General features: G+C 45.7%; 1 protein-coding gene across 3 annotated transcripts in view; it reads left to right on the top strand.

The window, feature by feature from the left end:
• plxnb3 (plexin B3) overlaps nt 1–16,568 on the top strand; it is an 84,374-nt gene that overhangs the window by 22,465 nt on the left and 45,341 nt on the right. Inside the window, exon 1 of one of the 3 annotated variants that reach the window (XM_085780781.1) lies at nt 1,505–1,677. The exons of the other annotated variants lie outside the window; for them this stretch is intronic. The gene's annotated coding sequence lies outside the window, so the exon portion shown is untranslated. Of the gene's footprint in view, nt 1–1,504; nt 1,678–16,568 lie in introns of those variants that run through there. 3 annotated transcript variants of the gene reach the window in all.

Consider the following 16,568-nt stretch of genomic DNA (forward strand, 5'->3'; position numbering starts at 1 on the left):
CACACACACACACACACAAAGTGAATGTATTGCCACACTGACATGTTTTACGAGCAGTGTGTTGTGTCACAGATAAGATGATGGCGATAACACACACACACACTCTCTTCATGCTGTCTTCACATCACATTAAACTCTGTGGTTGCCAAGACGACATGAACACTTTATGATTCTCACCTGCTGTGACCTGTCAGCTGTGAACCAATCAGACGACATGTGGACTCACCTGAGCAGAGACGAGAGTCTCTCTCCACTTTGTGTCAGCACCGATTATTGTTCAGTCCTGAGTCCAAGTCTGGCATCACTGAGGACGCCGGGACGAGTCCTGATCAGTATTGATCAGTATTGATTAGACAGGGGGGACCCGGGACCACGGTGAGAACCAGCAGGATCCTCTTCTTCTTCTTCTTCTGCTGCTGCTGCTGTTGTGAATGTGAAACCATGTTGAATATGCAGCAGCTGTTTCCCATCATGCACCCTGCTCACAGTGGGAATAAGGAACCGCCCACAGCAGCAGCCGCTGGAGGAGAATCAAAGGAGCCGCTCAGCTGTGGGACCGGGCCTGCCGAGGTGGTCTAAGGAGACCAGGAACCCTCGAGGCTGGATCCACAACAGCTCACAGTCTACATGACTGATCAGAGTCAGATCCACAATGTGCTGGTCCTGATCAGGCTCAGACCTGATCCACATTGTGTTGGACCTGATCCACATTATGTTGGACCTGATCAGATTCAGACCTGATCCACATTGTGTTGGACCTGTTCAGACTCAGACCTGATCCACATTGTGTTGGACCTGATCAGATTCAGACCTGATCCACATTGTGTTGGACCTGTTCAGACTCAGACCTGATCCACATTGTGTTGGACCTGATCAGACTCAGACCTGATCCACATTGTGTTGAACCTGATCCACATTGTGCTGGTCCTGATCAGATTCAGACGTGATCCACATTGTGCTGGTCCTGATCAGATTCAGACCTGATCCACATTTTGACTCAGCATGAGGATCCATGGACCAGAACCAGAACTAGGAGCTGGTCTGCTTCAGTCTGTACTCATCAGTCAGTCACAGCTGGTTAATGAGCTCACTCCTGATTGGTTCCTGACTTGCTTCTCAGTTGTGATGTGTTACTGGCTCAGAACCAGTCCAGGTGCTTGTTAGCCCAGTGATGTGGGTCTGGTTTTGGTTCTTTAGAGACCTGCTCTCCGGTCTGCCAGTCAGAGGGGTGGTGCCCCATTGATTTACTGCCTCGCTCTCCCGCTCTAGCTCTCTCTCTCTCTCTCTAACTTCACGCCTCAAACCTCTGATTAAATATTAATGAGCGGGACCCCGCCCACCATCATGTGTGCAGACCCCGCCCCTTTTATTCCCACTGAGACTCTCTCTCTCTCTGTCTGAAAGTCTCTTGCCCCCCTCTCTCTCTCTTTCCCCGTGTGTGTGTGAATGTCTCTCTCCCTCTCTCTCTCAGAACAATGTGTCGTTCACAATAATGGGATTACAGCTCGCCCTCCTCCCTCCCTCTCTCTCCCTCTCTCCATCTGTCTGTCGGTAGCCGTTCGACCCCTCTCTCTCTCTCTATCCCTCTCTCTCTCTCACCCGGCGTGCGGGTTCTTTCAGTTTTTGTTGTCTGTTTTTTGGAGGAATGAAAGAAAGACGGACTGTTTCCTGAAGGAAGTAAGTGTCTCTCTATCCCTACCTCTCTTCTCTCTCCCTTATGTGCTGTGTGTGTCTCTCTTTCACCCTCTCCCTCCCTCCCTCTCTCCCTCCCCGTCTCTCTCTGTGATGAGGTTTTGATTGACAGCTGACTCTTGTTAATTGCGCTGTGATTTAATTAGCGGAGCGGGAATCAGATCAGTGATAGAGAGCCATAGACTCTGCCCGTTAGTAAGTTCCCTCACAGAGGGAAAGAGACGATGCAGCTGCAGTGACACGTTTCACTGTTTCATTGATTTCACACTGTCACTGATTCACAGTTTCATGTACAGATGTTTCTGGGCTGTAACATCTTCAGTGAAGCAGTGAAGTAAGTAATTAAGGTGTAATTAATGACGCCATGTCTGACTGTAAGACATGTAGTCTTGTCTCTGCGGTGCTTCGTGTGCACCGACATCCTGCTTCAATTTACTTCAGGACAAAAACAGATAGATGAAGTTGGAGTTGGACAGGGTGGAGCTTTAACTGTGTTGAAATTATGTCATAATACATTTTAATTTGTTTCTTTTTTTAATGAAAACTTTTCAAACAGAACTGCAGTGAGTTAAAAATTAAAACACTAAATCACAAATGAAGCAGATAGAAAACAGAGGATGGGATGGATGTCATATAGTGTCTATCAGGATGGTGACCGCCATCCTATCCTCTTTTGATTGAGACGCCCAGGACATTTTAAACACCAAAGATGACTGAGAATATAATTTGATGCATATTTTCGGTCGTCACAAACAAGTTTCTGTGGTTGGTCGATCACACAGTTTGTGTTTGTGTCTCTGGGGCAGGGGCATCAGATGATGCTGTCAGTGAAGTGCTCTGCAGTTTCTACCCTTCAGGAAACAGAGATGCTGAGAGAAGGTGTAAAAGTGTGAAGGTGTTGCTGAGCAGGAACAGAGACGTCTCACTTAAAGCTGTTTGTCTTCCTGTGGTAACGCTGACACGTCTCACAGCTGCAGCAGCTCTCAGCCTCCGACTGAAGAGTCTGATGATCTCAGAGGAGAAACCTCAGCTCTTTGTTCTCAGCGTCTTCCTACGGAAACTTCCCCGCATGAAACCAACAGATCTCCAACATGTCCTCTATCAGATCTCCATCATGTTCTCCATCACTGTCTGAGCTTTGAGTGGATCTTTGATGACCTGGAGACTCAGACCAGCTCAGAGCTCAGCTGAAAAAGATAAAAGATGAATGCCACTACAGACAGAAGAGTTCAGACTGAACCAATTAAAAGTAAAGAGCAGAAGCTTTAGAGTCTTGTTTCTGAATGTTGTAGAAAAATGCAAATATCAAACAACGTGACACAGCTGAGAGTTGAGGATGTGCTGAGGCGCAGTGCTGGAACAGTGTAAACATGCAGGTGTAGTGCAGGTGTGGGTGCAGATGGTCGTAGTGCTTGAGGTGGGAGAAGCTGTTGGATCCTCTGTCTGTCTGTCTGTCTGTCTGTCTGTCTGATGGACCTGAGGCGTCCACCAGAGGGCAGCAGGTTGGACAGCTGACGGCCCTACAGTGGTAGTTAGGCTACAACTAATTGCTACATTTATTTTATTCCCTCGTCTGTATTTTCAAATAATGAAAACTGTCCCTGTTTTAGGTTGCAAATTCAAAGGTTGTGTTGTTGTCCAAACATGTGAATAGAGAAATGTATGGAAAAACTGACGCAGAATCCATAGTCACTCCCTCATTAGCTCTTATCTGCCCAAGGGGTGAAAGCAACATGGATAATGAATTACCAAAGTGTTACTGACCTTGTCATTGTTGCTAGCAGCAGTTGTCTTTGCTGTTCCATCTTATCAACTGCTGAGAATCTATTTCTTGTTAGCTTAAAGCAACTACAAAGAACTTTTAACTGGATATGCAAAAAATCTCTTGTTTCTGCTGATGTCTATGTGTGACCTACAACAGCAAATGAGGCCATCGGTGGGAAGATAAGCTATTTCTAAATAGTGTAACTCTACACCTTCAGGAGGCAGTGGTCGGGTTCGTTCCACCGGACGAAACGATTTACGGCACTCAGACCGGAGGAGACCTGATGAGGCTATAGATTAGCATCGAGTTGTTGCTACGCTAGCCATTAAAAACTGATCTCAATTTTATTGCTGTGTAAGTGCCATTTATTATTGTTTAGTTATTTGCACTGATTTATACTGGCTAGAAATAAGTTTTGAGTATGCTTTGAATTTTGAGCCACCTGTGTTATGGTTTAGGTCTCATGCGGCTTCCGTAGACAAAGCAGGAAGTGAAGTGTTGTTGTAAAGAACGTGTTGAATGTGTTGAATAAAATGAGAATATGGTGGAGCGACACAGTCGTTTTACCGTCTGCGTCGGCACCCAGCCAGCTCAACGAGTAAAGCGGTCTCCTGAATGAATGAAGAACGAAGAAAAGAACCTAAGATAGCCACTACAGCTGTATTTTCGTCATGGCTGATACTGAGACAGGATCTGCAGAGAGAAACCTAACGCCTTTGTCCACAAGGGTCACCAAAATCAACACAAAATGAAAGTTCTTTGTAGTTGCTTTAAGGCCGGCTAGCTTTGGGCTACTGTATGGGACTAGAGGAGAGGTGGGAGGCCTGGGTTGACAGTCTGGGGCTGTTGAGGCAGTGGCAGTATGTTGACCTCTCAGTCTGGGATGACGGCTCAGAGCTGAACGGTCAAGGTGGATCAATCAGTACGTTAAAACCAGTCTTTTGAGATGAATGTGAAGATATTATACTAAATACACCCAGCAGTGGCAGCTGGTGTAGTTTTCTCCGGGGGGGGGGGGGCTTTACCAAACTTCAAACTAAAACTTCAATATAGGGCCTATTCTAAGGCACGTTACCCACTTTTCTGCACAATACAGCACTACTACGATTAACAACATTGTAAAAGACCAACACCACACATGTAGGCCCAGCTTCTATCTCACCTGTGTAGACTCTGAAGATCACCTGGGCCCTCACAGCTGCTGCTGCTGAGATACACTGGCAGGTCATGGTGGCAGCTAATGTGTTATAGGCCTATTATCAAGAGCAGGCTATAATATATCACAGTAGCCTATGTAATGCTGCGTTTCATTTACACTTGAAGTCGGAACAATGTTGAGCGCTTTCCAGTTGTGAACCAACGTGGAAGTTGTAAAAATGGACGATTAATTAAATGAAATGAAAAGGCAAAGTTATTTGTAGATGTTAAAAATTAATGAACGCACCATCAATGAGCTGCATTCAGCTCTTGGAGCAGGAGAGCTGAGCCCCAAGGAGCTCATATGACTTGTATTGAAGAGGAGCTTCTGCACATGTACAACTTATAACCAGAGTCTATGGGCAAAGATTTCTGCACCCCAAGGAGGAAACACGTGACCAATCGGTAACTTTAGACAACGTACAACATGTTCAATCTACATTTTTATTGCAGGTGATACATTAAACACACACACACACTCATCTAAAAATATATACTAGTATTTTTGTTTTAATTTTTAAAGTCTTCTTCAAGTTACTGGGGAGTGGTGGGGCGGCGCCCGAGCGCCCTCTATTGGCCGGGCATTGACTGTGATGGTAAACAAATTGCAGAAGTAAAGAATAAGCTGGTATAAAGCATATAGCATGTACAGAACCTTAAAGGGATAGTTCATCATTTTGGCAAATTGGCCCATTACCATAATCCCTATAGTCATAGCAGTAGGTTTGTTACCTTTATTTGTCGGTGTAAGCTATTTTTAGAACGGCAGAGCAGAGCGGCGAGCTGCTCAGAGCTACGCTACGGAGGCTATTGGATTTTCTTGGTTTCCCTCATCAAACTCATCAAATACACAATCCAAAAACTCCAAAACGCTTTTGTGGACATGTTGTGACCTGCACATTCATCACGCTATGAGATAATAACAGAATGTTACTAGACTGAGTTGTTTTAGAGGGAAATTCATGCAAAACCGCTGATGCGCGTTGCCTTCAGGGACAGTTTTTCATCAAGCAGTCTCTGTATTTACCTCGAAAACAACTCCATCTCATAACGTTCCGTTATTATCTCATAGCGTGGTGAATGTGCAGGTCACAACTTGTCCACCAGAGCGTTTTGGAGTTGTTGGATTGTGTATTTGATGAGTTTGATAGGGGAAACCAAGGAATTCCATTAGCCTCCGTAGCGTAGCTCTGAGCAGCTCGCCGCTCTGCTCCACCGTTCTAAAAATAACTTACACCGACAAATAAAGGTAACAAACCTACTGCTATGACTATAGCGATTAGGGCAATGGGCTAATTTGCCAAAATGTTGAACTATCCCTTTAAAGCTCTATATTTTTACACAGCTCAACATGCAGACAGTGTTCTTCTAGCTAACGTGTTTGTTTGTTTGTTCTGTCACGTAACAGAAGTCCAATTAAATGGCCTTGTCGAGCAATAAGCTTTGCTCAGCTTAGCTGTGCATGTAAATGTACATGTGTGAAGACCAGTCTCTTCTATAGACATGTGGGCTCCACAGGTAAAGTGGTGTAAGTGGACGGTTGGAGGCAGCCTCAGTATAAACAGATCAGATCAGGTGGAGGTGTGTTTCTCAGAGCTTGGTGTAATTTATCAATCTTCACACTCATGATGGGATGGACAAAGTACAGTTTGGTGGTAATAGTTGAATGTTTTAATATTGCAGTGTTTCTACACTGGTGTTTCTACTGCCGGTGGAGTGGAAGGTGTGGTTAGGGGTGAGGCAGCTGATGAGGAGGAGAAGATGGAGAGGAGGAGCAGCTGATGAATTATAAAGTCCCATTCAATTTCTTTGTGTTTTCATCTGCGGTGAATGAAACAGATCGTTGTAGTTGTGTAACATAATGAATAGCAGTTAAATGTCTGTCTCTCCCTGTTTCTCCTCTCTGACTCAGCCCCCCTCCCCTCCTCCACTATTATGGTATTTCTGTCCCCATACACACACCCTCCTCTTCAAAGCCTTGTTTTAATCTTGTAAAATTCTGCTCTCACAAACACATTATAGAGCTGGTTCACGCCTGTTAACTACAGAGAGCAGACACAGGGAGGGGCAGAGACTGAGCTGTAAAACACTCAGGATGGGTTTTAATAAAACTGCACCTCCTCCTCCTGTTTCTCCTTCACACTCCATCTCCACCCTGATGCTCTTCTTCTCTCAGTCTGGTCCTCAGTAATCTTGTGTTTAGCGCCGTCCTCACGCCGGATTATCTCCAGTCAGTGACGCTGCTCAGAGGTCGACTTCCTGTTTGATTCCTGTTTTTATGTTCTGGTGTCTCTGTCCAGCTGTTGTCTTTGACTGGTCTCGTGTTGTTGTCATGACAACCGAACATGTGATTTAATGGAGGGTCTCAGTGCAACAGCTCAGGAATTATTACCAGCAGCTGCAGTTCTGGGCCCTGAACAGATATGTGACAGGGTCCTGTAGCTCCAGGTGAGTGTGTGAGGGTTGACTGGTCTCATGTCAGGACTGGAACAGGGCTTCAGTCTTTGGGATTGAAGATGAAATGCAGAAACAAACAGCCTGGGAGTCAGACAGTAGCCTAACCTGCGGTGTGATGCTGGTTGTAGAGCTGACATAAAGCAGGATTTCAGGGCCCCCCTCTGGCAACTAGAGGGCCTGCCCCCATCATAAAATACTGCAGGAGGACCTGGTGGTGCCCCTCTCTTTTATTTCTGACTTGTATCAGGCCACATTGTTATGATGCTGTGTAAAAGCCCTTTGAGACGAACTGTGTGCTATACAAATACATTGAGGTGTATTTAATATGTTTGATACATTGAGTTAATCACATCCCAGACAGATGTCTTATTAACCATCCTGCCAAATTTGAATGCTAGAAAAATTCATTTAGAAGGTGAAATTAGGTTTTAAAATCATGAAAAAATGAGGCAGTTCTCTGAGCTCTGGGCGCGTCTGCTACAGGAACCGAAGCCCCGCCCACTTGCTGAGCTCCGTCAAGTTTCAACTGTCAATCAAATATAGGCCAACTACGCTAATGCTAACTGTCACATCGTATCCGAGCAGCTACGGGCTTGAGCTATGTACGCTTGAGCCTGAGTCTGAGTCCAGATCTATCTGAATGTTTCTGACACACACCTAGCAGTGAGGGAAAGTATACTGGGCCCGCTGCTGTCAGTGCACCAATCTCTCTAGCTAACGCTAGCCCTGTTCGTACCGTGCTGACGGCGGCTCAGCGGCTATCGCTAGCCCCGTTCGTTCCGACGACGGCTCGGCGGCTAACGCTAACCCCGTTTGTTCTGACGACGGCTCGGCGGCTAACGCTAGCCCCGTTCGTCCCGTACTGACGGTGGCTCGGCGACTAACGCTAGCCCTGTTCGTTCCGACGACAGCTCGCCGGCTAACGCTAGCCCCGTTTGTCCCATGCTGACGGCGGTGGCCCTCATGGTTGTGGCGGTGTAGCCTTCACGGCTCCCGTTGCTGTGGCGACCAGCTGTGGGTCCGGCGCTTCAGAGGCTCACCTGGACTGTGACTGTTTTGGCTTTTAGAGTTTTGCCGCCGGTTGGTCCCATTGATGAAATCTAACAATTGTGGCAGTCTCATTAGTTTGTTTGAATTAAAAGTGAAGCTTCATGTTTCACATAAGAGCAGCGCTGCTTCTGGGATCTGCAGAGACTATGTACAAAAAACACCACATTTACATCAATAAATAATATTTTATTGATGACGGCAGTGCGTCATGGTGCCCCCTCTGTAAACCCGCCCATAAAAACCCTAGACCACTGAAGCAGAGTGAAACTGTTAAACCTTAAAACTCTAAAATTAAAGCAGAAGTAAGTGGTCCGGTCGTTTTCGATAATGCTGCGTTCCAGGCAGGCTTTTGAAATCGTAAATTACAGCTTCAAGTCACAACTTACGACTTTGTAGCGTTTCAGGCAACCCACTCGTGTTTTTCCGACCTGTTTTACCGGTGAAAGTCACTATAACGGCCACTCGTAACTTCCGACCGGTGAACTCGTACCAGATCGAACTGGTACCACTTCACGGTCGGAAAAATACGAGTTTCCTTGAACGCACCATAACAGTCCTCGTCCCTACGTCGCCACATTCACGGCGTTCCTTGGCTGCACACACAGCCCTGCATGCCGTTCTCTCTCCTCATTGGATAAAAACTGTAGGATACGATAAATGTTTTCTCTTCGGCTCAGAGCAGAGCAGAGGGACTGAGAGACCCGTGTTTCAGTCCAAACACTCTATGTAAGTGATTGCTGTCGGAAGATATAACTATTTAAGACTTATATTAACACAAATATATCACTTACTTCTGCTTTAAGCACTGTACAGAAATGAGTTTTTTGCATGTTTTTATCAATACATTTCGAACACTTTTAATATATTTTTGAAACAAAACTCCAATTTCACTTTACAGGGACTTTCCTACAGTGAGCTGTGAGCCGTGTTTGATACTCTGAGGTGTGTTTGATACATTGAGGTGTGTTTGATACTCTGAGGTGTGTTTGATACATTGAGGTGTGTTTGATACTCTGAGGTGTGTTTGAAACAGCATGGTGTATTAACAGCCTCTCAGTGTGCATGTGATGAACCTGTGAGCAAGGGTGGAGGAGGTAAACCCCCGTCATCTCCTGCTGATCAAAACCACTTACACACTCAGCTAATTGGAGAGGAGGCTGCAGAGATAATATATTCATACACACATTAACACACACACAGTCACAGACAGATGTGTGTTTCAGGGGAAATGTGTGAACACGCAGAGAGAGGTGATGGGCGTTAATGATATTGATGCTAATTCCATCACTCTGTGTGTGTGTGTGTGTGTGTGTGTGTGTGTGTGTGTGTATTATAATGTTTGAGTATCAAAGTCTTATAGTTATTAATATTTCATGTTTGCAGTGATCAGTATTCAGTCTGTGGAGGTTTTGCTCAGATCAGTAGCTGCAGCTGCAGAGTTCTGCAGTCAAACACAGTAGAAACACTTAGAGTGGAGTACAGTAAAGAGGCAGTAGAATAAAAGAGAGGCTGTGATAATTCACTGTTGAGTTCACCTCTGAGGTCAGAATCAGCTCACCTGAGAACTGAACTGTAATAAAATAAAACAGTGTGAATAGAACACACCTGTTCATCTGAGGAGACTCCTTCTCCTGCTCTGATACCATGGAGACCGTCTCCTGTCCCCGGTCATACAGGTCAAACTCTGGGGCCTGTTGGGACCTCTGCAGGGACACTGAGACCAGGAGAATCCGCTCCCTTCAGGTCCAGATCAGTGTTGATGGTCCCAGCTCTGAGACGTGTAAACTGCAGCTGCTTCAGACTGAATCTGATGCCTTTAATGCCTCTGATATTTTTAGACTGGAGCAGTTGTTTCCTGCTGCAGGGAGAGCTGAGTCTGTTAATCTGCTCTCAGATCTGTTGTTATTCTCTTATTATTCTGATCTTCTGTCCTGGATTAAACTGAGGAGAATCTCTAATTCTTCTTATTCTCATCTGATTCTCCTGTCAAACACTGGACTCTATGTGTTTACATCAGGACAAACAGGATTTAATCCAGATTAGAGACAGAGAGGCAGGAATAGCAGCAGTAGAAAGGAGGAATTAGCTCCATTCAACTCGGACCAGATCAGAACAAAACGGCCCAGAATCAGAGTCCTACTGCTGCAGAAAGACAAAAGTCCTGATGGAGCAGGATCAGTCTGTTCAAACTCACCAACACACAACACAAGTCTCAGCGACTCAGCAAACTGGTTCACTCCAGAACCTGAACTCTTCAGAACTGTTGTTCTTTGAGGCTCCAGGAGGTTTTTCACTCATGTTCACTAGAGTTGTGGTCATGTTGTGACTACCACACACATCAGTCTGTATGTGTTATCATGGTGAGGTGCAAACCAACCTTACAAAATCCAAAACACTTTGACAAACACTGAGACAAATTTAAAAAGTAACATCAACCAGAAAGGAAATGTCCCAACTCGGGGTTGAACCGGAAGTGATAACAGGAGCGGCCAATATAGTTGTTGTTGTTGTTGATGGAGTTCATGGTGACCCAAGATGGACAGCGATTGGTGCCATCACCGCTGTCATTACTGGTACCAGCAACGGCGACAGCTCGGCTACGGGCACCGACGCCGTTGCCAGTAGCCTAGCCGTTGTTGTCGACAGCAACGGTACCGGTGACGGTGATGGCACCGATCACTGTCCATCTTGGGTCACCATGAACCATCAATGACAACAACAGCTCTTCTTCTTTGGCATTTAACGACACCAACAACTCGTAGTGGCCGCTCCCGTTATCAATTCCGATTCAACCCCGGAGTTGGGACATTCCCTTTTCGGTTGATGTAAATTTGTTTCGGGACTTGTAAAAGTGTTTCACCACTTGTAAATGTGTCTTGGTGTTTGTAAAAGTGTTTCGTGTCTTTGTTTTCTGAAATGTAAATTTGTTTAGGTTCCTATAAATTGTGTTATGGTAATGTAATTTTTTTTTTTACAGTATATGACAAATTTTCTAAAATGTAAATTTGTCTCAAACTTTGTCACATTTTGTAATGTTGATTTGCACCTCCCAGCCACCATAGTCTGTCGCTCCTGCAGGCTCAGGCCTTGTCCACACAGAAACGGAGCATCAGCCAAAATGATCTTGTTCTTGTTTGTTTTCAGGGTTTCCCGCAGCGCTTTCCTGTTAACCCCTTGGTCGCACTGCACGCGGAAACTGTGCGCGCGCACTGCGCGCGGCTTCTCGGGCGCTTGGGTGGTCGCACTGGGAGCGTACTTCTCCTCCTCTCTCCGCGCCAGTCAGACATCGACTGCAGTCGCCCATACTCGTATTCACTCGGTTTTCCACACACACGTCATTTTAAACATGTGTGTGTGTGTGTCTCATATGCAGACGCAACGGTCAAATATGTATAGATGGACAAGCAACAACTTGGTTAATCATCATTTAATTATTTTATTTTGAAAATTGACCGGATTCTCTCGCCTTTTCTGTGCCCGACTTCCTGTCTGGTACAATCTGGTCTATCCAGCTTGACAGACGGCGCTCTCGGCTCGCGTGAAAAATAGAACTGAACCGATCTGAAGCGCTGCAGGCGCGCGCACTGCGCTGCACAGCGTGAGATGTGCGACCAGGCAGACCGGTTAACATGTGCGCCGATCTGAAACTGCCTCCGCTCCAGGGCGCTGCGCTTAGCAGCGAGCTTAGTAGCGAGCCGCGAGCACCGAGAGCGCCGTCTGTCAAGCTAGGTAGACCAGATCATACCAGACAGGAAGTCGGGCACAGAAAAGACGAGAGAATCCAGTCAATTTTCAAAATAAAATAAATAAAATGATGATTGCTTGTCCATCTATTTGACCGTTGCATCTGCACACGAGACACACACACATGTTTAAAATGAGTGTGTGTGTGTGGAAAACCGAGTGAATACGAGTATGGGCGACTGCAGTCGATGTCTGACGGGCGCGGAGAGAGGAGAAGAAGTACGCTCCCAGTGCGAGAAGCCACGTGCAGTGCGCGCGCGCAGCTTCCGCGTGCAGTGCGACCAAGGGGTAAGGCGGCCGCCTTAACAACAAAGAGCTGCCGCCTAAACTAACGTATTAAAAAAAAAAAAAGTAGTGATATTCGCCGCCACCGCTTGTTTCAAGAAATATCTGCCCCCCCCGCCGAAAACACTGTTTCCCTCTGGACGAAACATTGGAACGATAAAAAAAACTCATGCGGATTCACTGAAACCTGTATCTGTGTGGACGAGCTCTCAGAGGGACCAGACCAGGAGGTACGAATGAGCTGAACAAAGACAGTGGGCGTGGCCTCACCTGTGTACTTCTTTGTATTTGATTTATCATTTAGAGATTGCACTTCTAATGAAGTATTTATTGGAATTAATACATGTAACATATTATTAGAGCTAGCAGATTTAGCACACGGGTGAGAACTTTTTCTTTACTTTCTTTCTCTGTTTTCATGTGTTTTGTGTTATGAGTACATGAGGTGCAAGCTGCCAAACGGAGTTGCCCTCGAGGGATTAATAATGTTGTCTTGAATCTTGAATCTCGGGTGGCCTCACTCAAGAGTGAATGACCCTGGTCCCAGAGGATGAGGAGCAGTTGACACTACGTTGTCTGTAATTCTGCTTCAGTCTGGAAATAGACAGGTCTAGACTCGTGGGAAGGTTTGGACTCTTCAGTGATGATGATGATGATGATGATGATGATGATGGTGGTGGTGGTGGTGGTGGTCTTCAAACTGTGTGTTGCTGTGGAATCAAAGATGGAGGACAGCGATGTGACACTGAAGGCAACACTTAACTTTCAAATCTGCTGGGATGTAACGAGCTCTTTGTGTCTAAACAGCTCATTGTGTCCCTACAGCAGCATGCTGCGTCTCCACGACAACAAATTGACTTCCTGTTGGGACAGCGTTGTTGATGGCGATGATGAAGGTGTGTGTACAGTCAGCCCTCTGACTCACACAAAAGAAGAAAAAAACACACATTTTTGGGAAATGACTTTTTTATTTTCTGACTACCACTGACAACATTCATCCCACTGGGAATACTGTGTGTGTGTGTGTGTGTGCGTGCGCTCGTGTGTGTGTGTGTGTGTATGTATCACAGCTGTCATCCACACTCTGATATCAAACCATCCTTGTTTCTTTGAGCACCAAAAAATATTCATGATCTCACCAGGAGTGTGTGTGTGTGTGTGTGTGTGTGTGTGTGTGTGTGTGTGTGTGTGTGTGTGTGTGTGTGTGTGAGAATAATAATAAATCTGAGCAGACGACATCCTGAAGGTGAACTGAAGACAAAGACGGAAACTAAGAAAAAGGCAAACAGAAACAAACAAAGGAGCAGAGCCAGCAGACGTGCTCATGAAGTACAGATGAAGTAGTGCTGTGGTACTCATGGGTTACTGATGTAGTACTGTTGTAATACTGCTGTTGTACTGACGCTATGTGGCTCCGAGTGCTGTTGTCCCTGTGGAACCAGGAAAGCGGGACATCCCTGTATATCTCTGCACCGCTCTATCTCTATCTTCTCATCTCTGTCTATTTCTGTCTCTCTATCTGTCTGTCTGTCTGTCTCTGTTTATCTATGCTATCTCTTCTCATGTCTTTCTGTCTGTCTCTGCTCACCTCTGTGTCTCTGTCTAACCCTGTGTAGCTCTAATCATCTCTGTCTTTCCCTCCTCTGCTTCTCTTCCGTTCTCTGTTTGTCTCTGTCCATCCACCTATGTCTTCTCTGTCTATCTCTGCTCATCTTCTCATCTCTCTCCTTCACTTATTGTATACATGTAGTACTGTGGGTCTCCTTCTGCACTAAAGCTTCAGTCATGTCCCTCACTTGTCTCCGTAGTTAAAGGCGTCTGACACTTGACTAAATCTAAAGGTGGTCTATGTGCCGCTGACACCTCTCTGTGGTTGTTAACCTTCCTCTTGTGTTAGGGTCGCCACTGACCCGTTTTTAGGTTTTTAATGTATAAAAGTACCACATAGATTTGTTTATTGCATCAAGGCTTTTTGACTTTATATTTAAACAAAATAAAACTTGTGCAAATGCTCTGGTTAAAATGATGACATTTGTGGTGTTAGGGTCGGTTTTGACCCGGTTACAACGATAATAACAATAATGAGAGTTCAAACTGAAATCAGAAGTGCAAAACCAACCTTTTCATGGATAGAGAAGCCTAACAACTTAACCAAGAGATGAGAAACAAATGGGATGATAAATAATAGTTTTTAGTGTGTTTTACGCCTGATTTAAGACTCTGGTCAAAACCGACCCTAACACAAGAGATGGTACAGTAGCAGAAAGCTGACAAGAGGAAGGTTACATTGAAGACAATGGATATACTGACAAAAAAGGCCCAGGGGCCCACACCAAAAGTATTAAAACCAATATTTTAATTGATGAGGAAGCCTAACATGAGAAGAAAAACAAATTGGATTAAAAAGAAAATGTTTTTAGTGTGTTTTACAGCTGATTTAAAGGGACATTGTGTAACTACTCCTGTTATCTATTTAGGAAAATCGATTATTTGGTTCAAAAGTATATTTTTCATTAATCAGTAATCCCCCCATCAACAAACTGAAGTGTTCCTTTCAGCTCTGAATTAGCCGTTCATATCATTCATATCTACATGGAGCGGGTAAGCTCGGTGCTGGCTGCCATGTGGTGTCGCCATGTTTTTACCTTCAGTGGCAGTGTGACGGTAGGAAACCACGGAAACTCAGCTGCATTCACCTGCAGTTTGGCAGACGGCCGTCGGTAACAAACCAGATGTTATTTTAGTCACAGAAGTGGAGAGAAAGCCAGTTCCACTACAGCTGAGTTCTCTAGTTCCTCCTCGGCGGGGACGGGGTCCTCGTGGAGGCGATCGCGGGGCCGCGTTATCCGTCTCTCTTTTTTCGATCCGCTCGTCAGCTCCAAACTCACTGGTCTGCACCTCGTTAACGGACCACAGCGTTGTTTTACACACAGCATCATTTAACTCGGGTGAAGGAATAACAACAGTCTCGATACAGATCAGTGGGCGCTGTTGCTGCTCTGTTTTTGAAATCTCCGCTTTTCATTCTCATGTCGGACGTAGCGCTTGCACTCTTCCAGTGACGACGCTCTGTCAAATCAGTCACATCATGTTTTAGTATCGCTTTGGCTCGCTTGGAACCTGGGCTGAGGCGGTACTAAAATAGTACCTGGTACCAGGGGCTAGTGGAAAAGCAGAAAAAGCGGGCTGTGCCGTGCTGTCGCGCTAGTGGAAAAGCGCCAATAAAGGCTTGTTTATGCCGTTATGTGCAGCGGCTGTCGTCCGTCTGCCGTCTGCCCAATTTCATGTGAATGCAGCATGAAAAATATGATTGAGTTGCTTGCGATATACAACCGCAATGCTAGATAGGAGTAATTCCTACACAATGTACCTTTAAGACACAGGTCATAACCGACCCTAACACAAGGGATGGTAGCAGAAAGCTAACAAGAGGAAGACGAGGGGTATACTGACAAAAAAGGCCTAGGGGTCCACACCAAAAAGGTAAAGGTAAAGGTACTTTATTAGTCACATATACAGCTAGTACAGTGAAATTCTGTCTCTGCATTTAACCCATCCCTGAGGAGCAGTGGGCAGCCGCGGTGCAGCGCCCAGGGACCAACTCCAGATTATGAGCCAGTGCCTTTGGTCAGGGGCACTGACTGGAGGATTAACCTAGCCGACATGTTTTTAGTGGTGGGGGAAACCGGAGCACCCGGGGGAAACCGGAGCACCCGGAGGAAACCCACGCAGACAGGGGGAGAACATGCAAACTCATCAACATTATCATGGATAAGGAAGCCTAACGATGTAACCAAGAGATGGAAATCTAATTGGATGAAAATAAATGTTTTTAGTGTGTTTTACAGCTGATTTAAGATTCGGGTCAAAACTGACCCTAACACAAGAGATGGTAGCAGAAAGCTGACACAAGACTGACAGTCATTGGGTAATGAAAACATATGTTTGAATCCTGTCTAATCACAGTGATGGTGTAGAAAGCTCCTCTCTATCACGTCTCCAGTGTGACACAAGATGATGATGATTGGCCTGTGTCTGAGGGTGGGATGGCCACAGTGGGCGGGGCTTTGTCATGTTTAATTGCCGGTGTCCACATGTCTTATTCTTCTTCTCAGATGTTTTTGTGATGTGGTGATGAACATTGTTGGTTCATGTTGGTTGCAGCAGAAAACCACACCCAGTGGAGTCAGGCAGGTTCAGTCCTGGTCCTGGTTTGAAGTGGACTGGCTGTGCTGAGGTCAGTCTGTAGATGCCTGGCTCCGAGGCTCCTCAGCAGAGAGAAAGTAGGACAAACTGAACACACACACACACACACACACACACACACACACACTGAGGGAGAGTCCCAGAGAGTGAGGGAGAGGAAACAAAGAGAGGA

This window comes from Trachurus japonicus, chromosome 7 (assembly GCF_045865225.1).
Source record: "Trachurus japonicus isolate A0001 chromosome 7, Traja_1.0".
NCBI classification, from domain to species: domain Eukaryota; kingdom Metazoa; phylum Chordata; class Actinopteri; order Carangiformes; family Carangidae; genus Trachurus; species Trachurus japonicus.